The sequence below is a fragment of the Lampetra fluviatilis genome, chromosome 68, assembly GCF_964198595.1.
Source record: "Lampetra fluviatilis chromosome 68, kcLamFluv1.1, whole genome shotgun sequence".
Classification (NCBI taxonomy): Eukaryota; Metazoa; Chordata; class Hyperoartia; order Petromyzontiformes; family Petromyzontidae; genus Lampetra; species Lampetra fluviatilis.
Genome location: NC_136342.1, coordinates 5,221,625 through 5,249,527, shown reverse-complemented (window position 1 = coordinate 5,249,527; position 27,903 = coordinate 5,221,625). Strand labels below are relative to the sequence as shown.

Sequence of the window (27,903 nt, the reverse complement as noted above, 5' to 3'; positions counted from 1 at the left end):
CGTGGCGAGGTTGACCGCCAGGTGGCAGCGTGGCTGGGGTTACCCCAAGTCCAGAGTGCGTGGGTCGGGTGAGTGGGTGATAGTGCACCCCCACCACCACCACCCTCACCACCCTCACTATCTCACCACCACCACCCTCACTATCTCACCATCACCTCCACCACCACCCTCACCACCACCACCCTCACCTCACCATCACCACCCTCACCATCACCTCACCATCACCACCCTCACCATCACCACCCTCACCACCACCACCATCACCTCACCCTCACCTCATCCTCACCATCACCTCACCACCACCATCACTATCTCACCATCACTATCTCACCATCACTATCTCACCACCACCATCACCACCACCCTCGTCTGTCACTCACCGCCGCCGCCGCCTTCCCCACTTGGACGCGGGACGCTTTGGCGGCGCTCTCAAGGCGACTTGAGTTGTAACTTGTAAATATCGCAGCGCACATTACACAAAACAACTTCCCTCTCTCTCTCTGTGTCTCTCTGTGTCTGTGTCTCTCTCTGTCTGTGTCTCTGTGTCTCTCTGTCTGTGTCTCTCTCTCGCTGTGTCTCTGTGTCTCTCTGTCTGTCTCTGTCTGTGTCTCTCTCTCGCTGTGTCTCTGTGTCTCTCTGTCTGTGTCTCTGTCTGTGTCTCTCTCTCGCTGTGTCTCTGTGTCTCGCTGTCTCCCTGTCTCTCTGTCTGTCTGTCTGTGTCTCTCTCTGTCTCTGTGTCTCTCTGTCTGTCTCTCTGTGTGTCTCTGTGTCTGTGTGTCTCTGTGTCTGTGTGTCTCTGTGTCTGTGTGTCTCTGTCTCTCTGTGCCTCTCTGTCTGTCTCTCTGTGTCTCTCTCTGTCTCTCTCGCTGTGTCTCTGTCTGTGTGTCTCTGTGTATCTGTCTGTGTGTCTCTGTGTCTCTCTCGCTGTGTCTCTCTGTCTCCGTGTCTCTGTCTGTGTCTCTATCTCTCTCGCTGTGTCTCTCTGTCTCTGTGTCTCTGTCTCTCTCGCTGTGTCTCTCTGTCTCTGTCTCTCTCGCTGTGTCTCTCTGTCTCTGTGGTTTATTTTTGTTGGTGCCTTCTAAACGAGGGATGTGGGGAAACTCGCGATTTCGCGTTTGTTGACATTTTAGTAACGACCTCGCATCGTTTGTAGCGACTTTAGGTACAAAGGGGGGTGAGGGGAGGACGTTACATTAGTAGTAGTGGTGGTGTTGTTGTTGTCGTTGTTATCGTTATTAATTGTTTACTACTTTGTAAGAGATACGTAGTGCCGTAGGGTAGGCCTCGCGAGAGCCCCGGCCTCGCCTAGATCCCGCGCCGGGTGAGGCGACCCAAACCCGGCAGGGGGGGGGGCAGCGACCGCGGCCCGTGGCCCGCACCGCGTCTGGGATGTTTTTTTGTTTTTAAAGTTTCAGATTTTTATTTTTTCGCGACAAAACGACAGCGAACAGTGGCAGCGGCAAAGAAGAGAAAGAAGAGGTGACGAGTGGAGGTAGGAACAGTGGGTAGGAGATGTTGACTACCTCGCCTGGTACGCAGGAGGTCGTGGGTTCGATCACGACCTTGACGATGCCTGCTGCTGCTGTAGATTTGTGGTTTCAGTGTTTCTCTCTCATCATCATCACGGTGGCTAGGAGATGTTGACTACCTCGCCTGGTATGCAGGAGATCGTGGGTTCCATCCCGACCCTGGCCGATGCCTGTTGCTGCTGCTGTATATTTGGAGTTTGCGTCTCTCTCTCATCATCATCACGGTGGCTAGGAGATGTTGACTACCTCGCCTGGTATGTAGGAGATCGTGGGTTCGTTATATTTGAAGTTTGCGTCTCTCTCATCATCATCGTGGTGGCTAGGAGATGTTGACTACCTCGCCTGGTCTACAGGAGGTCGTGGGTTCGATCCCGACCCTGACGATGCCTGCTGCTGCTGTAGATTTGGAGTTTCAGTGTTTCGCTCTCTCTCTCATCATCACGGTGGCTAGGAGATGTTGACTACCTCGCCTGGTATACAGGAGGCGAGTGTATGAGTGAGTGTCTGTATGTATGAGTGAGAGTGTGTTTGTATGTATGTATGTGTGTCTGTATGTATGTATGTGTGTCTGTATGTATGTATGTGTGTCTGTATGTATGTTTGAGTGAGTGTCTGTATATATGAGTGAGTGTGTGTCTGTATGTATGAATGAGTGTATGTCTGTATGTATGTATGAGTGTGTGTCTGTATGTATGTATGAGTGTGTGTCTGTATGAATGTGTGTCTGTATGTATGAGTATGTGTATGTATGAGTGTGTGTCTGTATGTATGTATGTGTGTGTGTCTGTATGTATGTATGAGTGAGTGTGTGTTTGTATGTATGTATGAGTGAGTGAGTATGTGTCTGTATGTATGAATGAGTGTATGTCTGTATGTATGTATGAGTATGTGTCTGTATGTATGTATGAGTGTGTGTCTGTATGAATGTGTGTCTGTATGTATGAGTATGTGTATGTATGAGTGTGTGTCTGTATGTATGTGTGTGTGTCTGTATGTATGTATGAGTGAGTGTGTGTCTGTATGTATGTATGAGTGTGTGTCTGTATGTATGTATGAGTGTGTGTATGTATGAGTGTGTGTATGTATGTATGTATGAGTGTGTGTCTGTATGTATGTATGAGTATGTGTCTGTGTGCATGTATGAGTGTGTGTCTGTATGTATGAGTGAGTAAATGTCTATTGTGTATGTATGAGTGAGTGTGTGTCTGTATGTATGAGTGTCTGTATGCATGTATGAGTGTGTGTATGTATGTATGAGTGAGTAAATGTCTCTTGTGTATGTATGAGTGAGTGTGTGTATGTATGTATGTGTGTGTGTCTGTCTGTCTGTATGTATGAGTGAGTGTGTGTATGTATAATATATATGATCAGAGTATGTTTTATAAAGGGGAGGATGTTTTTTCTACGCCTTTTGGCGTCCTCTGGTCTAGCACCGTTTTGAGACTAGGCCCTAAAGAAAGCTGTCTCAGTTGCAAAGGCAATGCCACAGATATTATCAGAGTTGTTTGTTCGCATTATCACCACAAGTATCGTGGTCATTGCAGACGTGGTTCCTTGTGAAAGGTTTCAGTTTGGTGTTCTAACATCTGAACACATCTGTTTTGTTGCCAGAAAAAAGAGGAAAACCTCTCCTCAGGAATTTTCAAATCGCAAAAAATTCGCAGCCTTTGCGATTTGCTAATTTCATTGTTTTAAATTGCGATTTCGATTTGAAATCGATTAATCGTTCATCCCGACTAAAATGCCGCAAGTTGGCACAGTAGGGGGGTACAGGTGGTGGTGCATCTGTAGAGGTGTAATTGTGTATGGGAGCGGATGGCAAACAAACACAAGGGGCGTGGTTAGGGCCGTACACATAGGAGGTGGCCACACCGACGTCCGCACCTGCATCCCCCACGGGCCCCTCCCGGGGGGGCCGCGGACTATAAGAGGGGGTGAGCCGGAGGGCTCGAGGTCGAGGTATCAGCTTTAACCAGCGAAGACGGAAGACCAGCTAGAATAGGCCCCGGAGCTCCCCTGGCTCGCTGTCCTTATCAGGGCCGACCAGGGCAAGCCGGTGGCGTGGCCCCGAGAGCCCAGACTGACGAGCAGGTCTGGGAACTCAGGGGGTCTGATCCCAGCTTGACCAGAGCTGGGACAGGTAGCCTCCCCTAGCTCCCTAGTGGAGGACTTGGGCTTAGGTTAGCGGGGCTTAGATGTTGTGTCTCCCTGTTAGCCGAGTAAGGGGACGTTACCCCTTAGGTCCTGTGTATACTCGCTAACTGTATACAAGTTGTGTTAATAAATAAGTGTGCCTCCGATCCCGTCGTCAAGCCTCCTGAGTAATTACTACATCTGGTGTCAGAAGTAAAACGTCCAAAGATGGACACACGAGGGACGACACGTACCAGGGAGTCGGAGAGGGAGGACACCGCGGCCGAATCACCACCAGAGATGGCCGAGGTCGGAGCGGAGCAGCCGGGGCCGAGTACACCCGCGCCGCTACGACAGGAGGGGGGGGATGCGTCGGCCGAGGGACTTCGGCTGGCTCACTCCCGCCTGGCGGAGCTGCTCTACGCCACGGCCGCCGTGTTGGAGGAGATCACGCGGCTGGGAGCTGGAGGGGCTGCGCGGGAAGACGGCAGCAGCCGACGCACGCCGGCATTTCCCGCCACCCCGACGCGGCTCGCGGTTAAATTTCCCGCCATCACTACAGTGCGAGCAGAGGGCGGGGCCGGCCTGCGTCAGGTGACTGCTGAGGGCCAAGCACGAGCCGTGACATCATCAACGCCGGCCAGCGCGTCAACAACGGAGCGACCGGCGATGCCATGCTCACAGCCCGCCCACACTGTAACGTCGGCTGGGAACGAGGGAGCGAGATCCGCAGCCACGGACGTCGCCTTACAACAGCGACTGCCGCCTCTCAAGGAGTTCGTGGGAGCGGCTGGAGATTGGGGCGGCTTCAAAAGGCGGTTCATCGCTCATCAAGAGATGGCGAACTGGACGGACGCCGAGGCACTATGCGCGCTGCCGGCGATGCTGGACGACGACGCCCTGGCTACCCTCACCTCGGCGCCTAAGGAGAAGCGCGCCACGCTGCACCTGGCGCTGCAGCTGCTGTCAGCCGTCTATGGGCCGCCTTCGGACTGCAGGCAGCTGTTCCACGATCGGCATCGGGGCGCCAACGAATCGCCCCTGGCCTTCCGAACGGCTCTCCTGGCCCTGGCAAAGGCAGCTTTCCCGCGGATGGACGAGGAGGGAGTGGACGCCATGGTGGCTGAAAAGCTGCTGCTACTCGCCGATGAGCTGGACATCGCCGTCTTGGCTCAAGACGACGGAGAGATGTCGTCCCTGCTGGTCGCGCGCCACATCCACGGGGGCTTGCGGTCCCTGCGTCGCAAGGCTGCCAAGGGGGTGGCCGGCCATGCCATGGCGGCCACCGCCCTCCCATCAGAGGAGGTCTGCGGGGTGGAGCGGCGGGGGGAATGGAGATCGGCGGCACCGCAGGCTCGGAATGGACCGAGCCGCCAGGAGCAGCCCAGGCCATCTGGGGCGCTCACACGCTGCTACAACTGTGGCCTGCAAGGCCACGTTGCGTCAGGATGCCGGGCTCCCCGTCAGCGCGGAGCGACACCTCGTCAGGACGCCACGCCGTCTCCACCCAAGCTCCAGCAGAGAAATACGGCGAGTCGTGGCACCTCACACGTTTGGCCCATGCACACATCCGACACACACTCACGCGCTCAACTGAACAGGGTTCGAAAATCGCCGCCCATCGCGCGCGATTGTTCTGAAATGCGGCGAGCGCTCCAACCGGGTCAGTGGTCGGAGCTCGCCCATCGTGTCGTTGCTGCGTCGGCGGGATCATCGGTTGTGGTCGGTCATATTGATGGGGTAGAGGTGCGGATTTTAATTGACACAGGGGCATCGGCGACCATTATATCTGATTTGATTTATAACATCCTTCCCGTTCAAAGTCGTCCCTTGCTCCCTGTTGACGTGCCATGCTATGCTGCTAACGGGGGCTCGCTGGGCATTATTGGGCAAATCCGCGCCAAAGTTTGCATTGGAGACATTAAATTATCCGGGCCTGTTTTGGTTTCCTCCTCACTCGCGGTTCCGTGCCTGTTGGGGACGGATTTCTTGGCCAAAATGCCCATCCGTATCTTGATTGACCAGGGGTGCATCGAGCTCCCATCGGGCCGACGTGTTACATTTTTGTCTTCCCCCACCACGGAGCGTCGGGCGTTTGCCACCGTGCAGGCGCTCGTGACAAAAACTGTGCGCGTACCCCCGGGGGCTCAGATGCTCGTCCCTCTTAGGTTGCGTCGGCCGTTTGCTAAAGGGGTTGCGGATCGGGGGGTCTTGTTGGGACCATCTCGGGCCGGGGTCAATGGACCCGATTTGCTAGCGGCTCAGACCATGGTGAAAGGGGATGGGGACCCCTTCATTGCAGTCCTTAATGTAGGATCGCGAACGGCCGTGGTTCCTCAAGGGACCGTGCTTGCACACGCAACGCCGGCGCCCTATGAGGAACCACTCGTGGGTCAGGTAACCACCGATCCTCCGTCGCGACCGCATTCGGACTGTGATGACGGATGGCTGGATGCACTTTGCGCGGGATCTGTGGATCTGTCCGACACGCAGCGTGCGCAGCTGCGAGTTCTCCTGAAAGAATTTGCCGACGTTTTTAGTAAACACAAATTTGATATTGGTTGTACTAAATTGCTGCGACACCATATTGACACGGGTGACAGCGCGCCAATCCGCCAAAATCCCTTTCGGCTCAGTCCCGCCGAAAAGGATCATGTCAAATCGGCTGTTGATGACATGCTTGCCGCCGATATCATTTCCCCTTCCAACAGCCCGTGGGGCGCACCGATCGTTTTGGTGAAAAAACACGACGGCTCACTGCGGTTTTGTGTCGACTTTCGGCGATTGAACAAAATTTCTGTGGCAGATGCGTACCCGCTTCCTCGAATGGATGAGTCGCTCGATGCCTTGGCGGGGGCGCGATTCTTTTCCACCCTCGATTTACTATCTGGATTCTGGCAGCTTCCTCTGGATGACGAATCAAAACCTAAAACTGCTTTTCGGACACCGCAAGGTCTCTTCCAATTTAACCGCTTGCCGATGGGCTTACATACTGCGCCGGCAACTTTTCAGCGGTTAATGGAACTGGTCTTGGCAGGCTTACAATGGGATTCGTGTTTAATTTACTTGGACGATGTCATCGTCTTTAGCAAATCCTTCGAGGAACACCTCCAGAGGCTGCGTGCTGTTTTTCTCAAAATGCGGGCTGCCAATTTAAAATTTAAACCGCAGAAGTGCCATTTGCTCCGCGAATCGGTGCGGTATTTGGGTCACATTGTTGGGCGCTCGGGGATATCCACTGATCCCGCCAAAACGGAATGCGTCAGCTCCTGGCCGACTCCCACCTCGGTGGGAGAGGTCAGGAGTTTCATTGGGTTCGCGTCGTACTATCGACGGTTTGTGGCTGACTTCGCTACGATCGCGAAACCATTGCATGCCTTGACGTCCAAGGGAGTCAGGTTTCATTGGGGGCTGGAGGAGGAGGCTGCTTTTCACGCCCTCCGGAATGCCCTGGTGGGGGCTCCGCCGTTGAATTACCCCGACTTCTCACAACCCTTCTTGCTCGATACAGATGCAAGTAACACGGGCATCGGGGGCGTGCTGTCCCAACTCATTGGGGGCGTAGAGCATGTGGTGGCTTACGGTAGTCGGGTACTGTCTCCAGCGGAACAACGGTACTGCGTTACCCGTCGGGAATTATTGGCAATTGTTTATTTCATTCAGCAGTACCGCCCATATCTGTACGGTCGGCGTTTCACCGTCCGTACAGATCATGCGGCCCTACAGTACGCTCTGCGGGTTCAACAACCATCGGGCCAGTTGTCTCGATGGTTGGAGATTCTCCAGGACTACGACTTTGTCACCACATATCGTAAGGGCGTCCGCCACACGAACGCTGACGCCCTGTCACGGTTGCCACCCACTTCGGAGTGCGCTTGCCTCCTGGGTTCGGGGCGTTGTAGGCCCCCGAACGTCACCACCGATTCGGTCCTCGTGGCCGCCGCCGATGCGCCTTTGGCTTCGGGTCCTATCGAGCAAGAAGGGAGGGATTCGTTGCTGGGGTTGTCGGTCGCGGAATGGGGACGCCTCCAAATGGAGGACACCTCCCTCCTCGCTCTGCGCCGTCGCGCAGGGGGGGTTGGGCAGGGGGTGGCGAACATTGACTCGTGGGGGTTGTTCCAGGGTCTTTTAATGCACTGGGACGGAAAAACCCGCCGCCAGCAGCTCGTGGTGCCTGCAGCATTGAGGGGTAAGGTGGTATGGGCTGTTCATGAGCGGCTTCTGCACTTGGGGGTTCACAAGACCTTTGCCACGCTCCAGCTCGATTTCTTCTGGCCGGGCATGGCAAAGGACGTGGGGGATCTCCTGGGGTCGTGCACGCAATGCGCGCAGCGAAAGCCACCAGCTAGGGGGTCCAACCCTCCGCTGCAGTCCATAAAGGTTTCCCGGGTTAACGAGCTCGTTGCGCTAGACATACTCGGGCCATTTCCCGCTACACCCAGGGGGAATAGGTATTTATTGACAGGGGTCGAATACTTCACGAGATGGCCTATGGCCTGGCCCCTGGCCAACCAGTCGGCAGCAGCCATCGCGGAGGCCTTTGTCCAGGGCTATGTCCTCGACAAAGGTGCTCCGGAACGGCTGCTTACTGACCAGGGTAAGAATTTTTCGGGAAAACTCCTCCGCGAGGTGTGCGACCTCTTGGGTACGGAGAAAATTCGGACCTCCCCGTATCACCCTCAAACTGACGGGATGGTGGAACGGCTACATCGGACCATCACGTCTATGCTGTCCCAACAGGTGTCCGAATCCCAGACAGATTGGGACCTTCGCATAGCCGGTGTGTTGCAGGCCTACAGGATGGCTCCCCATGCGGCCACCGGATTTTCCCCCTTCTTTTTAATGTATGGCCGCGAGGCTAACCCCCCTGTGACGACCCAGCTGAAGCTCTCGGCGCCTCAGGCGAAGTCTACCTTGTCCGAACACGTTAAATTTAACATCAGCAAATTGTCTGAGGCGCGGGAAGCGGCCGTGCAAAATTCTGAACTCCGCCAGAAGGCGAACGAGAGGCTTCGGCTGGGGCGGGTACATGTGTTCAAATGGAAACCAGGGGACAGGGCATGGTTGCACTGTCCCCAGGTGCCACTGGCAACCTCGTCAAAGTTGGTACGGCCGTGGCGGGGGCCAGTGGAGGTCGTACAGGTCTTACGGCCGCAATGTGTTCGCGTCAAATGGGGGAGGCGTCGGTGGTACGTGCACCCTTCAAGGTTGAAACCGTTCATTGCGCCGGCCCGTGGTTCACACACACACACGCATGGCCAAACGTGTGAGGGGTCCGCCGACTCCCCGACGTCGCTGCTCTCGCCTGACATGACATCAACTGTTCCATCTCCAGGTGCAACAGGAGTGACGGGTCCACGCCCGCCAACCCCTCCCGGAGGGGTCGGGGGTCACTCGGCAGCGACGCCAGACTCTCTTGCACCCGGACCGTCACCAACCACCACTGAGCGTGCCGGGTCGAGCCCTTGTGACGGGCCCGCCGCGAGAACGCGCGCCAAAACGCGCAGACTATTGTGAGGTCGGCCGTTGGGGGGCCCTTGCGGACAGTGGGGGAGGGGCATCCGGAGCGCGTGTATATATGTTGGGTTTGCGGAATGGGGTATTTATTCGGGAGGGTGCGCCGGGTTATTTTTTTTCTCTTTCTTCTTCTACCTGTTGTTGTTGTTGTTATGACTGTTATCGTTCTTGTTAAATTTACGCGAGGCACACACGGTTTTGGGGAGGCATGCACCTTTATTCTGGTTTTGTTGCAGCCGGGGACGGCTGCGAGCTGTACAGGGGGGGGTGATGTAGAGGTGTAATTGTGTATGGGAGCGGATGGCAAACAAACACAAGGGGCGTGGTTAGGGCCGTACACATAGGAGGTGGCCACACCGACGTCCGCACCTGCATCCCCCACGGGCCCCTCCCGGGGGGGCCGCGGACTATAAGAGGGGGTGAGCCGGAGGGCTCGAGGTCGAGGTATCAGCTTTAACCAGCGAAGACGGAAGACCAGCTAGAATAGGCCCCGGAGCTCCCCTGGCTCGCTGTCCTTATCAGGGCCGACCAGGGCAAGCCGGTGGCGTGGCCCCGAGAGCCCAGACTGACGAGCAGGTCTGGGAACTCAGGGGGTCTGATCCCAGCTTGACCAGAGCTGGGACAGGTAGCCTCCCCTAGCTCCCTAGTGGAGGACTTGGGCTTAGGTTAGCGGGGCTTAGATGTTGTGTCTCCCTGTTAGCCGAGTAAGGGGACGTTACCCCTTAGGTCCTGTGTATACTCGCTAACTGTATACAAGTTGTGTTAATAAATAAGTGTGCCTCCGATCCCGTCGTCAAGCCTCCTGAGTAATTACTACACATCTACCACTCATCTCAGTCAGTCAACCCATGGCACCACCTGGTAGGTCTGTCCCGTAACCTGCTGCACCTAGCCTGGCACAGTAGGGGTACAGCTGGTGGTGCATCTACCAGTGGTCATCTCAGTCGACCCGTGGCACCTGCAGGGTCTGTCCCGTGACCTCCTGCACCTAGCCTGGCACAGTAGGGGGTACAGGTGGTGGTGCATCTACCAGTGGTCATCTCAGTCAGTCGACCCAGGGAACCTGCAGGGTCTGTCCCGTGACCTGCTGCACCTAGCCTGGCACAGCAGGGGTACAGCTATGAGTGAGTGTATGAGTGAGTGTATGAGTGAGTGTATGAGTGAGTGAGTGTATAAGTGAGTGAGTGAGTGTATTTATGAGTGAGTATATGAGTGAGTGAGTGAGTGTGTGAGTGAGTGAGTGTATGAGTGAGTGTATGAGTGAGTGTATGAGTGAGTGTATGAGTGAGTGTATGAGTGAGTGAGTGTATGAGTGAGTGAGTGTATGAGTGAGTGTGTGTGTGAGTGTATGAGTGAGTGTATGAGTGAGTGAGTGTATGAGTGAGTGAGTGTATGAGTGAGTGAGTGTATGAGTGAGTGTGTGAGTGAGTGAGTGTGTGAGTGAGTGTATGAGTGAGTGAGTGTATGAGTGAGTTAGTGTATGAGTGAGTGAGTGTATGAGTGAGTGTGTGAGTGTATGAGTGAGTGAGTGTGTGAGTGAGTGAGTGAGTGTGTGAGTGAGTGTGTGAGTGAGTGAGTGTATGAGTGAGTGAGTGTATGAGTGAGTGTGTGAGTGAGTGTGTGAGTGAGTGTATGAGTGAGTGAGTGTATAAGTGAGTGAGTGTATGAGTGAGTGTATGAGTGAGTGAGTGAGTGTATGAGTGAGTGTATGAGTGAGTGAGTGTATGAGTGAGTGAGTGACCGAGTGAGTGTATGAGTGAGTGAGTGTATGAGTGAGTGAGTGAGTGTATGAGTGAGTGAGTGTATGAGTGAGTGAGTGAGTGACCGAGTGAGTGAGTGAGTGTATGAGTGAGTGAGTGTATGAGTGAGTGAGTGTATGAGTGAGTGTATGAGTGAGTGAGTGTGTGAGTGAGTGTATGAGTGAGTGAGTGTGTGAGTGTATTTGTGAGTGACTGTATGAGTGAGTGAGTGTGTGAGTGAGTGTATAAGTGTACGAGTGAGTGAGTGTATGAGTGAGTGAGTGTATGAGTGAGTGTATGAGTGAGTGAGTGTATGAGTGGGTGAGTGTGTGAGTGAGCGTATGACTGTATGAGTGACTGTATGAGTGATTGTATGAGTGAGTGAATGACTGTATGAGTGAGTGTGTGAGTGAGTGATTGTATGAGTGAGTGAGTGAGGTTGTAAAGTAGTTGTGCCAACTTGGCCATGATTTGGCTAACCTGACTCCATTACTTTTCACCCAGACAACTGTTCAGCAGCACAGACAAAGTGTTTCATAAAAACTGCACAATAGAAACTTTAATAACCACAGCAAAGATAATTAACAACGTGTGGCCCATTACAGAGAGGACGAAATCACGTTTAATCTCGTCAGTGTTTCTCATGCTATCTGGGACGGCGTTCCAGTAGCAGATATTGTTAATACATTATTACTTTATATCACTATCACCACGGCATTCTCTCGTGAAGAGCACATTTCTGAGATACGGCAAAGGATTGCAACTAGACAGGATGGGGTTAAACATTACTCGGTAGCAGTGCTGGTGGTGGTGGTGGTGGGACTGTGGTGGTGGGACTGTGGTGGTGGTGGGACTGTGGTGGTGGTGGGACTGTGGTGGTGGTGGGACTGTGGTGGTGGTGGTGGGACTGTGGTGGTGGTGATGGGACTGTGGTGGTGGTGGGACTGTGGTGGTGGTGGTGGGACTGAGGTGGTGGTGGGACTGTGGTGGTGGGACTGTGGTGGTGGGACTGTGGTGGTGGGACTGTGGTGGTGGGACTGTGGTGGTGGGACTGTGGTGGTGGGACTGTGGTGGTGGGACTGTGGTGGTGGGACTGTGGTGGTGGGACTGTGGTGGTGGTGGTGGTGGGACTGTGGTGGTGGTTGTGGTGGGACTTTGGTCCCACCACAGGGTGTAACGTTAGTGTAAGACTAAAAGAACACCAGAGAAATATTAAACTATCACAAACACAACTGTCGGCAGTGGCAGAACATGCATGCCAACAGGGACACTCAATTGATTTTGACAACGTGGAAGTGTTGTGTAAAACTAGTTACTACTGGCAAAGACTAATTAGAGAATCGATTGAAATTGAGAGAAACAGAAATAACTTTAATCGCTCAGACAGCTACAGGCTTAGTGCGGCCTGGAAGCGTATTATTAAATAAGATACATTACAATTCCTTATAAGGGAAACAAACACTAACTGATTACTAATGTAGCATAATCACAATAAAACACATTCCAAATGATTACTAATCTACAACTCGCATCGTAACAACAGCCTGATTACTAATCTAGTATATAATTACAATCACTCCCCCCTTGAATCTTTGCACCTGATGAGTTAATGATGACGTCACCCTGCTGCTGCTCTATATAAGAACGGGAGACACAGCAGAGCCTCACCATTCTGGCGAATTGCCCGATGATGCTGGATGCAATTACCAGCGAAACGTCGTACTCAAATTGTAAATGTTGTGGCTTCAACACACCGGTGGGCTAAAGCAGTGAACTATTTGTCTTTTGTCAACGTGACACATTTTTTACTGATTGGCCGTGTCGGGTGGTGGAGGGTTACGACACATTTATAAATAACGCGATCTAAACCCAAAAACGTTGATTATGACTATACACTACACTCTACACTACTATACACTACACTACTATACACTACACTACTATACACTACTATACACTACACTATACACTACACTACTATACACTACTATACACTACACTATACACTACACTATACACTACACTATACACTACACTAGTATACACTACACTATACACTAGTATACACTACACTATACACTACACTACTATACACTACTATACACTACACTATATACTACACTATACACTACACTATACACTACACTATACACTACACTAGTATACACTACACTATACACTAGTATACACTACACACTACACTATGCACTACTATATACTATACACTACACTATACTATACACTACACTATACACTACACTAGACACAACACTATACACTACTCTATACACTACACTAGACGACTATATACTACACTACACACTACACTATACACTACACTATACACTACACTATACACTACACTATACACTACACTATACACTACACTATACACTACACTACACACTACACTATACACTACACTACACTATACACTACTATACACTACACTACTATACAATACACTATACACTACATACTACACTATACACTACACTATGCACTACACTATGCACTATACACTACACTACACACTACACTACACTATATGCTACACTATACACTACACTACACACTAGTGCTGTACTAGTGACGAATTGGCCACGTTCTGTTTACGTAACAACCCTTACTAGTGTAGGGTTGTTACGGGAGGGCTGTAGGTGCATGGGATCCAACGGGGAATAAACACAGTGGGCGGAGCTCCGGGAGTACACGGGGGGGGTGCCCGCAGCGACGTCCGCATCAGGCAGCCTGGGGGGTTGTGATCCTGACGGGGGGTATAAAGGGGGAGGACAGAGAGAGCTCGTGGCTCAGTCTGGGAACGAAGGAGGAAGAAGGAAGATCTTCTAGTTAGAAGCCCTGGACTCCCCTCGACGCCGCCCTTGTAAGGGCTGCGGAGGATCGAGCCAGAGGCGTGGTTCCGTGAACCAGGGTCAGTACCCTGGGACTCCGGAGACCGTAGCCCGACTCACCAGTGTCGGGCCAGTTAGCCTCCCCTAGCCCGTTAGTGGAGGACTTGGGAGTAGGTCAGGACTAGCTAGGGTGTATCCCCAGTTATCCGGGTGAGGGGGCCGCTACCCCCTCTAGTGCTGTCCTGTACCGACAAGCTTGAATAAACATACGTGTGCCTCAACCTGGGTGTCCAGCGTACTTACCGGTACTTCATCTGGTGTCAGAAGAACTACGGACATGGAAACACGCCAGACAGCTCGAGCCAGAGTACCGGAGGAGGACACTGCTGAAGTCATTGAGCCCGAGACGGCTCACCAAGACATGGCGCAGCCGGGGGCCGACGCGTTCCTACCGGGGCATCGGCATGAGGAGGGGCCGCAGCCAGACGCGCTACGGCTGGCTCACGAGAGACTGGCGGAGCTACTGTACGCCGCTGCCGCCACGCTGGAAAACATCACGCGGCTGGGGGCTGGTGGTCCACCACGGGGCGAGGGGAGTCGTCGACCTGAGCGCCTTCCCGCCATTTCTGAAGACTCCAACTTTGAATTTCCCGCCATCGTTACGGCAGCTGCAGAGGGCGTGGCCGGGCTCAACCTTGGGTCCGACACCGCTCTCGCTGGGACAGCTGCGTCATCACCGGCGGAGGGAGCGTCATCACATCGGCGACAGGCGATTCCATCTGCCATTCGCGCCGACGCACAGCCGAGTCCCGGGAATAACAGCCTGCAGACTTCCAAGGCGAACGCTGCGCTGCAACAACGGCTGCCTCCGCTGAAAGAATTTGTTGGTGCAGAGGGCGACTGGGGCGGCTTCCAGCGACGCTTCATCGCCCACCAAGAAATGGCAAGGTGGTCCGACGATGAAGCCCTCTGCGCGCTGCCGGCGCTCCTCGACGCAGACGCGCTCGCCGCCCTCACATCGGCGCCGAAAGAGAAGCGGTCTACTCTGCCGAAGGCGCTACAACTGCTGGCCGGGGTCTATGGACCTTCAGCAGAATGCAGAGAGCAGTTCTACGAGCGCAAGCGGGGTGAAAAGGAGTCGCCCCTGGCATACAGGACGAGCCTCCTAGCGCTGGCTAAGACGGCTTTTCCCCGTATGGACGACGATGGCGTGGACGCGATGGTCACGGAGAAAATACTCCTCCTGGCAGACGACCTGGACATCGCTGTCGTCGCACAGGAGGACGCTGAGATGACCTCTCTTCAGGCGGCGCGCCTCCTTCACGCCAACCTTCTGTCCCTGCGGCGGAAAGCCAGCAGGGCATCGGCAGGGCGTGCGGTGGCTGCAGCCACCCTTCCGACGGAGGAGCTCTTCGCCGTCGACCATCGACGGCAACAGGCGCAAGAAGTACGCTCGGCCCGGGACGGGTCAAGCCGTTTCAACCGCCCATCGTCTCCACCGGGGCTCCCGCGGTGTTTCAACTGCGGCGTCCGGGGCCACGTCGCCTCGGGGTGCCGCTCTCCGCGACAGCGCGGGACGACGCCTCGACGGCACGCCGGCCCTCCTCTTCCCAAGCTCCAGCAACATGATCCGGCGAGTCGCGGCACCACACATGCTTGGCCAAAGCACCCACCCGTTGCACACTCTCGCACCACAACAAACGGGGGGCCGATGTCGCGTTGCAAGGGGCCAACGCGGATCACTGCGGGGACTCAAATCGAGCCCAAACAGTGGTCCGTGTTGGCCCATCGCGTGGTAGCCGCGTCGTCAGGGTCGTCGGCCGTGGTCGGACACATCGACGGGGTAGAAGTACGCATCTTGGTCGATACGGGGGCATCGGCGACAATCATTTCGGAATTAATTTACAATATTCTGCCCGTACAAAGCCGGCCTTTAATGCCGGTTAACGTCCCATTCTATGCCGCTAACGGGGGCTCTCTCGGCATCATGGGACAGATTCGAGCGCAAATTTCTATTGGGGACATCAAATTGTCGGGGCCGATTTTCGTTTCCTCCTCGCTGGCGGTTCCGTGCCTGCTGGGGACGGATTTCTTAGGCAAAATGCCCATTCGTATTTTGATCGACCAAGGATGCATTGAGCTTCCGTCAGGGCGACGCATGGCCTTCCTGACTTCCCCTGCGGCGGCTCGGACGGCGTTCGCGACGGTACCGGCGTTCGTCGTCAGAACAGTTAGTGTGCCGCCGGGAGCTCAAATGCTAGTGCCTCTGAAACTTCGTAAGCCCTTCGCTAAGGGCGTAGGGGATCAGGGTGTTTTGCTGGGACCGTCTAGGGCCGGGGTTAGTGCACCTAATTTGATTCCGGCCCAGACCGTCGTAAGAGGGGACGAGGACCCTTTCATCGCGGTCCTCAATGTGGGGTCGCAGACAGTGGTGGTTCCTCAAGGGACGGTGCTCGCTCACGCGACGCCGGTACCCTGCGAGGAACCTGTCGCGAACCATGTTGGCACTGCTTCCCGAATGCTCCCACATTCGGACAGCGATGAAGGGTGGCTCGACGCGCTTTGTGCGGGATCGACGGACCTGACAAATTCAGAGCGCCAACAGCTTAGAACGCTACTGAGGGAATTTTCCGACGTTTTCAGTCGGGATAAATATGATTTGGGTTGCACTCACCTGCTGCGTCACCATATTGACACGGGTGACAGCGCGCCAATTCGCCAAAATCCGTTTCGGTTAAGTCCCGCCGAAAAGGACCATGTCAAATCGGCTGTTGATGACATGTTAGCCGCCGACATCATTTCTCCCTCCACCAGCCCTTGGGGAGCGCCGATCGTCCTGGTTAAAAAGCAGGACGGCTCGTTGCGGTTTTGCGTGGATTTTCGGCGCCTTAATAAAATTTCGGTTGCCGACGCATACCCGCTCCCACGGATGGACGAATCGCTGGACGCCTTGGCGGGAGCGCGATTCTTCTCCACACTAGATTTACTTTCGGGATTCTGGCAGCTTCCTCTGGACGATGATTCTAAGCCTAAAACTGCTTTCCGTACACCGCACGGCCTGTTCCAATTCAACCGGTTGCCGATGGGCTTACACTCAGCGCCGGCAACTTTCCAGCGATTGATGGAATTGGTTTTGGCTGGATTGCAATGGGAATCGTGCCTGATTTATTTGGATGACGTTATTGTCTTTGGTAAAACTTTTGATGAACATCTCCAGAGGTTGCGGGCGGTTTTCCTAAAGATGCGGGCTGCTAATTTGAAATTTAAGCCCCAGAAATGCCATTTGTTACGCGAGTCGGTGCGTTATTTGGGGCACATCGTAGGGCGCTCGGGTATTGCTACCGATCCCGCCAAAACGCAGTGTGTCAGCTCCTGGCCGACTCCCACCTCGGTGGGAGAGGTCAGGAGTTTTATTGGCTTCGCATCATATTACCGACGCTTCGTCGCTAATTTTGCAACGATTGCCAAACCCCTACACGCGTTAACATCTAAAGGGGTTCGGTTCCACTGGGGTCAGGAGGAGGAAGCTGCTTTCTGCTCCCTTCGGGACGCCCTGGTAAAGGCTCCTCCCCTGATTTACCCAGATTTTTCTAGGCCGTTTTTGCTCGACACCGACGCGAGCAACACGGGTATTGGAGGTGTGCTTTCCCAGGTGGTTGACGGCGTGGAACGGGTGGTTGCGTACGGCAGTCGGGTGTTGTCTCCAGCGGAGCAAAGATATTGTGTCACCCGTAGGGAACTGTTGGCAATTGTCTATTTCATCCAACAGTATCGCCCATATCTGTACGGTCGGCATTTCACCGTCCGCACAGATCATGCGGCACTGCAGTACGCCCTGAAGGTTCAACAGCCATCGGGACAATTGTCCCGATGGTTGGAGGTCCTCCAGGATTTCGATTTCGAAACCACCTACCGTAAGGGCGTTCGCCACACCAACGCTGACGCTCTGTCACGGATGCCAACCGCCTCCGAATGCGCATGCCTCCTGGGGTCTGGGCGTTGCAAGCCGGCAGGGGACATGATGGTTCCGGTCCTGGCGGCCGCCGCCAATGACGAAACATTGGTCACCAATGATATCGCGGAACAGGGGAAAGATTCCCTGCTTGGGTTGCCCGTTAATGAATGGGGGCGCCTCCAAATGGAGGATACCTCCCTCCTCGCGTTGCGTCGTCGCGCCGGAGAGAGGGGGCGGGGGACGGGTGAGGCCGACGCTTGGGGCATGCACGCAGGGTTGCTCATGCATTGGGACAGCAAATCCCACCGTCACCGGCTGGTGGTCCCTTCGGGATTACGGGGTAAGGTGGTGTGGGCTGCGCATGAGCGCCTCCTCCACCTGGGGACCCAGAAAACTCTCTCCTTGCTCCAGCTGAATTTTTTTTGGCCAGGCATGACAAGGGATGTCACTGATCTGTTGGCAGCATGCCCTCGGTGTGCGCAGCGCAAACCACCGGCACGGGAGTCGAACCCGCCCTTGCAGTCCATCCAGGTCTCCCGAGTAAATGAACTGGTCGCACTGGACATTCTGGGGCCATTCCCCGCCACCCCCAGGGGTAACAGATATTTGCTTACTGGGGTCGAATATTTTACGCGCTGGCCTATGGCCTGGCCCCTGCCAAATCAGTCGGCAGCAGCCATCGTCGACGCCTTTGTCCAGGGTTATGTCATGGACAAAGGTGCTCCGGAGCGGTTGCTGACCGACCAGGGTAGAAATTTTTCCGGGAAACTCCTAAAACAAGTCTGTGATCTCCTAGGAACGAAAAAAATTCGAACCTCTCCTTATCACCCGCAAACGGACGGGATGGTCGAGCGTCTGCATCGCACCATCTCGTCTATGTTGTCGCAGCAAGTCTCGGACTCACAGACTGATTGGGACTTACAAATTCAAGGGGTTCTAGCGGCATACAGATTGGCTCCCCATGCTGCGACGGGATTTTCACCATTCTTTCTTATGTATGGCCGCGAACCCGACCCACCTGTTTCGGCACAGCTGCAGATCCCCGCGCCGCTGGGTAAAATTAAATTGGATGAACACGTTAAATTTAACCTTGACAAACTGACTGAGGCGCGGGATGCTGCGAGGCTAAATTCTGACAGGCGTCAAAAGGCGAACGAGCGCCTCAGGCTGGCTCGCGCGCACGTGCTGCAGTGGAAGCCGGGGGACAGGGCATGGCTGCACTGTCCCCAGGTACCACTCGCGACCTCCTCTAAACTCGTGCGCCCGTGGCGGGGCCCCGTCGAGGTTGTCGAGGTTTTGAGGCCTCAGTGCGTTCGAATCAAATGGGGCAGGCGCCGGTGGTTTGTACACCCCTCTAGGCTAAAACCGTTTGTTGCGGTGCGAGGGCCCACTCCACACGCGCGGGGCCAAGCATGTGGGGGGTCGACCGACTCGGAGGGTCCGTCGCTGCTCTCGCCTGATGTGTTGCCGGCTGTCCCACCCACAGGTGCACCGGGAATGACGGGCTCATGCCCTACAACCCACACGGGTGATGCCGACGGTCGCGCCACTTCAATCGCGACCTCATCTCGAAAGGGACAGCCGCCACCGGATGGTCCGCCGTCCGGGGTTGCCCCGGGTGACGGGCCTGCGGCAAGGACGCGCGCTAAGATGCGCAGACTCTTATAATATACAAAAAGAAGAATTTTTTTTTATTTCACGTGTCATGGTTACTGTATGCTGCGTCGGTGGTGCGCTCCTGCCACATTGTGTGTGTTGTGTTGTGTGTGTGGGCGGGGTGTGTGTGTTGTGGGTGCGTTGTGTGTCGTGGGTGTGCTGTGTGTGCTGGGGGAGTTCCTGGCTAGTTGTATATACGCGCTTTTACGGAATTCGTATTTATACGGGGGGGGGGGTGCGTCGGACATTCCCTTCGGGGGTGTGCTTGTTCTTCTTGTTGTTCTTGTTGTTGTTGTTCAATTTGCATTTTGTTGAAAAAAATGAGGCACACACGGGGTTGAGGGGTAAATGTTCCTTTATTGGAATTGTTGCAGCCGGGACGGCTGCGAGCTGTAATGGGGGGAGTGATGTAGGGTTGTTACGGGAGGGCTGTAGGTGCATGGGATCCAACGGGGAATAAACACAGTGGGCGGAGCTCCGGGAGTACACGGGGGGGGTGCCCGCAGCGACGTCCGCATCAGGCAGCCTGGGGGGTTGTGATCCTGACGGGGGGTATAAAGGGGGAGGACAGAGAGAGCTCGTGGCTCAGTCTGGGAACGAAGGAGGAAGAAGGAAGATCTTCTAGTTAGAAGCCCTGGACTCCCCTCGACGCCGCCCTTGTAAGGGCTGCGGAGGATCGAGCCAGAGGCGTGGTTCCGTGAACCAGGGTCAGTACCCTGGGACTCCGGAGACCGTAGCCCGACTCACCAGTGTCGGGCCAGTTAGCCTCCCCTAGCCCGTTAGTGGAGGACTTGGGAGTAGGTCAGGACTAGCTAGGGTGTATCCCCAGTTATCCGGGTGAGGGGGCCGCTACCCCCTCTAGTGCTGTCCTGTACCGACAAGCTTGAATAAACATACGTGTGCCTCAACCTGGGTGTCCAGCGTACTTACCGGTACTTCACTAGTTGCCTGTGTTGGGTGGTGGCGGTGTTTTAACGACACATTTAGAAGTTTACGCGATTTAACCCGACAGGCTGTGGCAGGCTGTACAGGGGGTGGCGGGGAGGGCCTTTGTCTTCGTCACTCAGTTCAGCGTTTTGTGTGTGTGTGAGAGAGCGTGTGTGTGTGTCTGTCTGTGTGTGTGTGAGAGCGTGTGAGAGCGTGTGTGCGTGTGTGTCTGTGTGTGTGTCTGTGTGTGTGTGAGAGCGTGTGTGTCTGTGTGTGTGTCTGTGTGTGTGTGTGTGAGAGCGTGTGAGAGCGTGTGTGCGTGTGTGTCTGTGTGTGTGTCTGTGTGTGTGTGAGAGCGTGTGTGTCTGTGTGTGTCTGTGTGTGTGTGTGTGAGAGCGTGTGAGAGCGTGTGAGAGCGTGTGTGTGTGTGTCTGTGTGTGAGAGCGTGTGTGAGCGTGTGTGTGTGTCTGTGTGTGAGAGCGTGTGTGTCTGTGTGTGTGTCTGTGTGTGTGTGAGAGCGTGTGAGAGCGTGTGTGTGTGTGTGTCTGTGTGTGAGAGCGTGTGTATGTGTGTCTATGTGTGAGAGCGTGTGAGAGCGTGTGTGTGTGTCTGTGTGTTTGTGTCTGTGTGTGAGAGCGTGTGTGTGTGTCTGTGTGTGTGTGTGTCTCTGTGTGTGTGAGAGCGTGTGAGAGCGTGTGTGTGTCTGTGTGTGTGTCTGTGACAGAGGAGGTGTTCAGGTTAATTGAGAAAAAGCGACAGGCCCACTCTCATCGGCTACAGCATCCCACGTCAGAGAATGAGGAGGTTTACCGCAGCCTTCGCTCGGAAGTTCGGAGAGCCGTAAGGCGCTGTAAGGATGGGTGGTGGTCGCGGGTTGCTGAGGAGATGGAGTCTGCTTCAGTGGCCCGCGATCACAAATCACTATTTAACTCCATCAAAAAAGTAACCTGCAGCGCCACTCCTATTGCCATCATTAGGGGAAAAAACGGTGATCCAATCTCCGACCCCCAGGAACAGGTTTTCAGATTTGCTGAGCATTTCTGTGAGGTCCTGGGGGAGGGAAAATCTCTCAGCCAGGAAAACATCATGGCACAAAGTGGGGATAACCCTGCTGAGGCTGCGGTGCCTCAAATATTGGAAGAGGTCACCCCCTGTGAGTGGCTGGCTGAGGTGCCAGCTGTTGAGGAAGTACTGAGGGCGATCCGGAGTCTGAGACCAGGAAAGTCACCGGGCAGAGATGATCTCCCAATCGAAATGCTGAGGGAGGGTGGCGTTTGTGCACAGACTGCCCTATACGACATCATAACAACAGTCTTGACCACTGGACGGGTTCCGCAGGATTGGAAGGGTGCCCTGGTGGTCCCCCTCTTTAAGAAGGGGACCGCACAGACTGTAACAACTACAGGGGCATCTCACTCCTCAGTGTGCCGGAAAAGGTCCTGGCGAGGATTATTCAACATCGCCTTGCTAGGCACGCTGAGGAGAGGCTTGCGGAGCCCCAATGCGGTTTCAGGAAAGGGCGGTCCTGCACAGATGCCATATTTTCTGTCCGTCTGCTACAGCAGAGGTGTAGGGAATTCCAACAAGACCCACATCTCTGCTTTATTGACCTGGTCAAGGCCTATGATACCATCAGTAGGCCTGGGCTCTGGATTGTTCTTCGTGCTTTCGGAGTCCCTGACCCTCTGCTCACGATCATTAAGGACCTTCATGATGGTGAGCGGGCCCGGGTAAAACTACGTGGCCGGGAGTCGGAGCCTTTCCCTGTACACCTTGGGGTGCGACAGGGATGTCCTCTGGCTCCCACATTATTTAACATCTATTTCGACTGCGTGGTTCGTGATGCCTTCAATAGCTGTACCGGGGGAATTTCCATTTGGTACAGATATAATGGGAGGCTGATCGATGCCCGGGTGCGATCAAGGGATGGCTCCCTATTGGTCAACCACGTTATGTATGCCGATGATTTGGTAATAGCTGCTCATTCAGAAGAGGAGTTGGAGACGCTGCTGCTGAGACTGGAGCGTGCCACTAAGAGGTGGGGCCTTACCATCAGCCCCACCAAAACTAAGCACCTGCCTGGGTATTTTGTACCATCGGACACTCCACCCCCACAACTCCCAATTGGTGATGGGGCAGTTGTGGAGAGAGTGGAGAGTTTCCCATACCTGGGCAGTGTGCTTATGACCAGCTCCAGTTTATCAGCAGAGGTCTCACTCCGAATCAGTCGAGCGGCAATATCTTTTCATCGGTTGCGTAACGCTGTGTGGACGCTACCTGGTCTGTCGCTCTGCACGAAGCTTCAGGTCTTCTCGGCCACGGTCATTCCCTCCTTTCTCTACGCTTGCGAAACGTGGACCCCCCTAATGGAATATCTTCGCCAGTTGGAAACATTTAGGCTGGCCTGCCTACGATCCATCCTGGGTTTAACCAGGCTAGATTGTGTGAGGAGCTCACAAATCCTTGAAAGATCTGGGCAAAGTCCCATCGGTGAGCTCCTCCGGCAGTCAAGGCTGCGTTGGCTGGGTCATGTAGCCCGCATGCCCAGCCACCGCATGCCTAAACAGCTTTTGTTCGGCCGGATCGAGGGGGCTAAACGGGCGCGGCACGGGCTAGAGAAGAGATGGAGTGATGTGGTGCAGGAGGACGTGGAGCTGAGTGGACTTGCCGATGACTGGTACCAGCGGTGTCAAGATCGGCCTCAGTGGAGGAGGCTCGTGAAGGACGCTACTGGGCAGTTGGAGGCAGTCGCCCTCCAACAACAACGGAGGGCGGAGGAGCGACGCTCACAACAACGAGCGGAGTGCCGGGTGGCTAAAGCACAGCAAGTTGGTACAGTAGGGGGCACAGGTGGTGCATCAGCCAGTCATCTCGGTCATCTCGGTCAGTCGACCCGTGGCACCTGCTGGGTCTGCCCCGTGACCTCCTGCCAGCGGGCGTTCGACACTTCACGTGGCCTCAAGGTGCACTTGGCCTGGCACAAGCGTCGTGGTGACGTCACCGCCACTTAGTGGCCGCTGCCTTTGTTGTGTTTGCTCTCGTTTCTTTTCTTTGCTGGACTTCGCACCCCCACCATTAGCACGGTTGGCTACGTACGGTGCCAACAATCTTCACCTGTGAGTGAGTCACCTGTGAGTGAGTCACCTGTGAGTGAGTCCTCACCTGTGTGTGTGTCCTCACGTACGTACGGACCCCTCGCCCCCCCGACCCCCCGCGGCTCGTAGCCGCAAGGAGTCACCTCCAGTCTCCGCGGCCCTCCAGGTGGTTTGTGGTTTATTTTGCTGATTGTTGCGTCTAGTTTGTTGTCCTTCCCCACTGCCACCGCACCTCCGATTAGCTCGGTTGGATACGCATTATACACTATACTATACACTACTATACACTACTATACACTACACTACACACTACACTATACACTACTATACACTACTATACACTACACTATACACTACACTACACACTACACTACACTATACACTACACACTACACTATACACTACACACTACGCTATACACTACACACTATACTATACAAAAAACAAATACACTGCACTATACACTACACACTACACTATACACTACACACTACGCTATACACTACACACTATACTATACAAAAAACAAATACACTGCACTACACACTACGCTATATACTACACACTACACTATACACAAAACAAATACACTGCACTATACACTACGCGACTTTGCACTACACCACTTTGCTAAATGGTAATCGAATGTCTTTAGAACGGCTTGTTGTTGTTGGTTAGTTGTTGTTGTTGTCCTCACCACGCCACCTCCGTTTAGCGCGGTGGGCTAATATCGCACAATCAGGAACACCCCCCCCCCTGACTCAAATCTCAATCGTTACCGCCAGATCCGGCCTTCCGTAAAGTGTCACGGTGGCTATGAGATGTTGACTACCTCGCCTGGTCTACAGGAGGTCGTGGGCTCGATCCCGACCCTGACGCCTGCTACTGTATATTTAGAGTTTGCGTCTCTCATCATCATCACCATGGTGGCTAGGAGATGTTGACTACCTCGCCTGGTCTACAGGAGGTCGTGGGTTCGATCCCGACCCTGAAGCCTGTTGCTGTAGATTTGGAGTCTGCGTGTTTCTCTCATCATCATCATCACGGTGGCTATGAGATGTTAACTACCTCGCCTGGTCTACAGGAGGTCGTGGGTTCCATCACGACCCTGACGCCTGCTGCTGTAGATTTGGAGTCTGTGTCTCTCTCATCATCATCATCACGGTGGCTAGGAGATGTTGACTACCTCGCCTGGTCTACAGGAGGTCGTGGGTGCCATCCCGACCCTGACTATGCCTACTGCTGCTGTATATTTGGAGTCTGCGTCTCTCTCTCTTCATCATCATGACGATGGCTAGGAGATGTTGACTACTTCGCCTGGTCTACAGGAGGTCGCGGGTTCCATCCCGACCCTGACGATGCCTACTGCTGTATATTTAGAGTCTGCGTCTCTCTCTTCATCATCATGACGATGGCTAGGAGATGTTGACTACTTCGCTTGGTCTACAGGAGGTCGTGGGTTCGTTCCCGACCCTGACGCCTGCTGCTGTAGATTTGGAGTCTGTGTCTCTCTCATCATCATCATCACGGTGGCTGTGAGATGTTGACTACCTCGCCTGGTATACAGGAGGTCGTGCTGCTGCTGTATATTTGGAGTCTGCGTGTCTCTCCCCGTGGGTCGCGTGGATTTGTCTCCGTGTCCTCCGGTGTTTTCCACCCCACATTTAGAATCGACGTCGCCACGCGCTCAAAGCGTTTTGACTGCTCTACATTTCCGCGTGGTGAGCCCACTTCGTTGAAACGCCATCGTTTGTGGCAGCCGCGTCGGTTCTGAAGACAAGCTACGTAGTGCAGTGGGACCTTACCTGGTCAAATAAATAAGTAATATCTAAGTCAACTTTTTTAAAAACACGCTTTTATGAAATGTACCGTACTAGTAATGGAAGAACTCCACGACTGCAGGCTTGCCACAACGTTAGGGGCCGTGGTGATCTACAGCCAACATCAGTTGAGCGTGGACGATTAGACCCAAGCCGAAACATAACATATAAAAATAAATGTTTATGATAGAATGTAGGTTTGTCATCAGAATGACCTTAAGTATACCAAGTTTGCAGTCGATACCACATTGGGAAGTGGGTTAAAATTGAGTTACAAGATTTGAGGATACGACAACAACAGACAGAGTGAGTTCATAGAAAGTGTGTCAAATAAAAATAGTTTAGTTTAGTCTGTGGGTCTCTATGGGTCTGTATGGATGCGTCTGTATGGATGGGTCTGTATAGGTCAGTATGACTCTGTATGGGTCTCTATGGGTCTGTATCTCCATGTGTCTCTATCTCTATGGGTCTGTATGTATATCTGTGGGTCTCTATGGGTCTCTATGTGTATCTATGGATGTTTATATGTCTCTATGGGTCTCTATGGGTCTGTATGGGTCTGTATGGGTCTGTATGGGTCTCTATGGGTGTCTATGTGTCTATCTCTATGGCTCTGTATGTATCTACGTGGGTATGTGTGTCTCTATGGGTGTCTATGTGTCTCTATGGGTCTCGATGTATCTCTGGGTGTTTATGTGTCTCTATGGGTGTCTGTGTGTCTCTATGGGTCTCTGTGGGTCTCTATGGGTCTCTATGGATCTGTATCTCTATGGCTCTGTATGTATCTACGTGGGTCTGTGTGTCTCTATGGGTGTCTATGTGACTCTATGGGTCTCTGTGTATCTCTGTGTATCTCTATGGGTCTCTGTGTATCTCTATGGGTGTTTATGCGTTTAGAGTATTTGGCTGCTATAAATGTCCACATGATGGCAATGATGACGATGCTGATGATTTGCCCCCTTCGGGAGAGAGCCGCCATCACTGGTGATGGCCGCAGTTCCGTGGGCCGCCTGGCCTGGCAAAATAAAATAAAAACTCAAAGTGAGAAACAACTTGGGGAGTTTCTCGGGGAGGGGGAGGGGTGGGGGTTTGTGAAGGAGTTGGTGAAGGAGTTGGTGAAGGAGTCTTTTAAAACTGCGAATTGTTGAGCGGTCTCCACTCATAGCAAAATCAACGTCTTTCTAACATCGCTGGGGGGGGGGCGGGGGGGGGCGGGGGGGGGGGGTCTCGTGTTTCATCGGCATTTTTCTTGTCAACTGATGATGATGATGATGCAGCAGCAGCCGCCACAATTGTCACATTCTGGCGGTCAAAGCCCAGAGAACCGCATCAGGAGCAGTAGCGGAGTGCATCGCCACGATGTCTCGATGGGTCTCTGTGAGTCTCTATGGGTCTCTATGGGTCTCTGCCTCTCTGTGCGTCTCGATGGGTCTCTATGAGTCTCTATGCGTCTTTATGGGTATCGGAGTCTCTATAGGTCTCTGTGAGTCTCTATGGGTCTCTGAGGCTCTGTGCGTCTCTATGGGTTATATGGGTCTCTGTGAGTCTCTGTGAGTCTATGGGTAGTGTTGAGTCTATGGGTAGTGTTGAGTCTATGGGCAGTGTTGAGTCTATGGGTAGTGTTGAGTCTATGGGCAGTGTTGAGTCTATGGGTAGTGTTGAGTCTATGGGCAGTGTTGAGTCTATGGGTAGTGCTGAGTCTATGGGCAGTGTTGAGTCTATGGGTAGTGTTGAGTCTATGGGCAGTGCTGAGTCTATGGGCAGTGCTAAGTCTATGGTGCAGTGTTGAGTCTATGGGGCAGTGTTGAGTCTATGGGCAGTGTTGAGTCTATGGGCAGTGTTGAGTCTATGGGCAGTGTTGAGTCTATGGGCAGTGTTGAGTCTATGGTGCAGTGTTGAGTCTATGGGCAGTGTTGAGTCGATGGGCAGTGCTAAGTCTATGGTGCAGTGTTGAGTCTATGGTTCAGTGTTGAGTCTATGGGCAGTGTTGAGTCTATGGGGCAGTGTTGAGTCTATGGGCAGTGTTGAGTCGATGGGCAGTGTTAAGTCTATGGTGCAGTGTTGAGTCTATGGTTCAGTGTTGAGTCTATGGGCAGTGTTGAGTCTATGGTGCAGTGTTGAGTCTATGGGCAGTGTTGAGTCTATGGGCAGTGTTGAGTCTATGGGCAGTGTTGAGTCTATGGGCAGTGTTGAGTCTATGGGCAGTGTTGAGTCTATGGGCAGTGTTGAGTCTATGGGCAGTGTTGAGTCTATGGGCAGTGTTGAGTCGATGGGCAGTGTTAAGTCTATGGTGCAGTGTTGAGTCTATGGTTCAGTGTTGAGTCTATGGGCAGTGTTGAGTCTATGGTGCAGTGTTGAGTCTATGGGCAGTGTTGAGTCTATGGTGCAGTGTTGAGTCTATGGGCAGTGTTGAGTCTATGGGCAGTGTTGAGTCTATGGTGCAGTGTTGAGTCTATGGGTAGTGTTGAGTCTATGGGCAGTGTTGAGTCTTTGGGCAGTGTTGAGTCTATGGGCAGTGTTGAGTCTATGGTGCAGTGTTGAGTCTATGGGCAGTGTTGAGTCTTTGGGCAGTGTTGAGTCTATGGGCAGTGTTGAGTCTATGGTGCAGTGTTGAGTCTATGGGTAGTGTTGAGTCTATGGGCAGTGTTGAGTCTATGGTGCAGTGTTGAGTCTGGGCAGT

The 27,903-nt window shown here is 53.7% G+C and overlaps 1 protein-coding gene across 5 annotated transcripts in view; it reads left to right on the top strand.

The window, feature by feature from the left end:
* The first annotated feature begins 7 nt into the window (after window positions 1-7).
* Window positions 8-27,903, top strand: part of LOC144952557 (long-chain fatty acid transport protein 1-like) — a 115,423-nt gene continuing 87,527 nt past the window's right edge. For 4 of the 5 annotated variants that reach the window (XM_078883018.1, XM_078883016.1, XM_078883013.1 and 1 more), the window contains exon 1: window positions 8-453. The gene's annotated coding sequence lies outside the window, so the exon portion shown is untranslated. The remainder of the gene's footprint in view (window positions 454-27,903) is intronic. The other variant, XM_078883015.1, reaches the window with a different exon arrangement.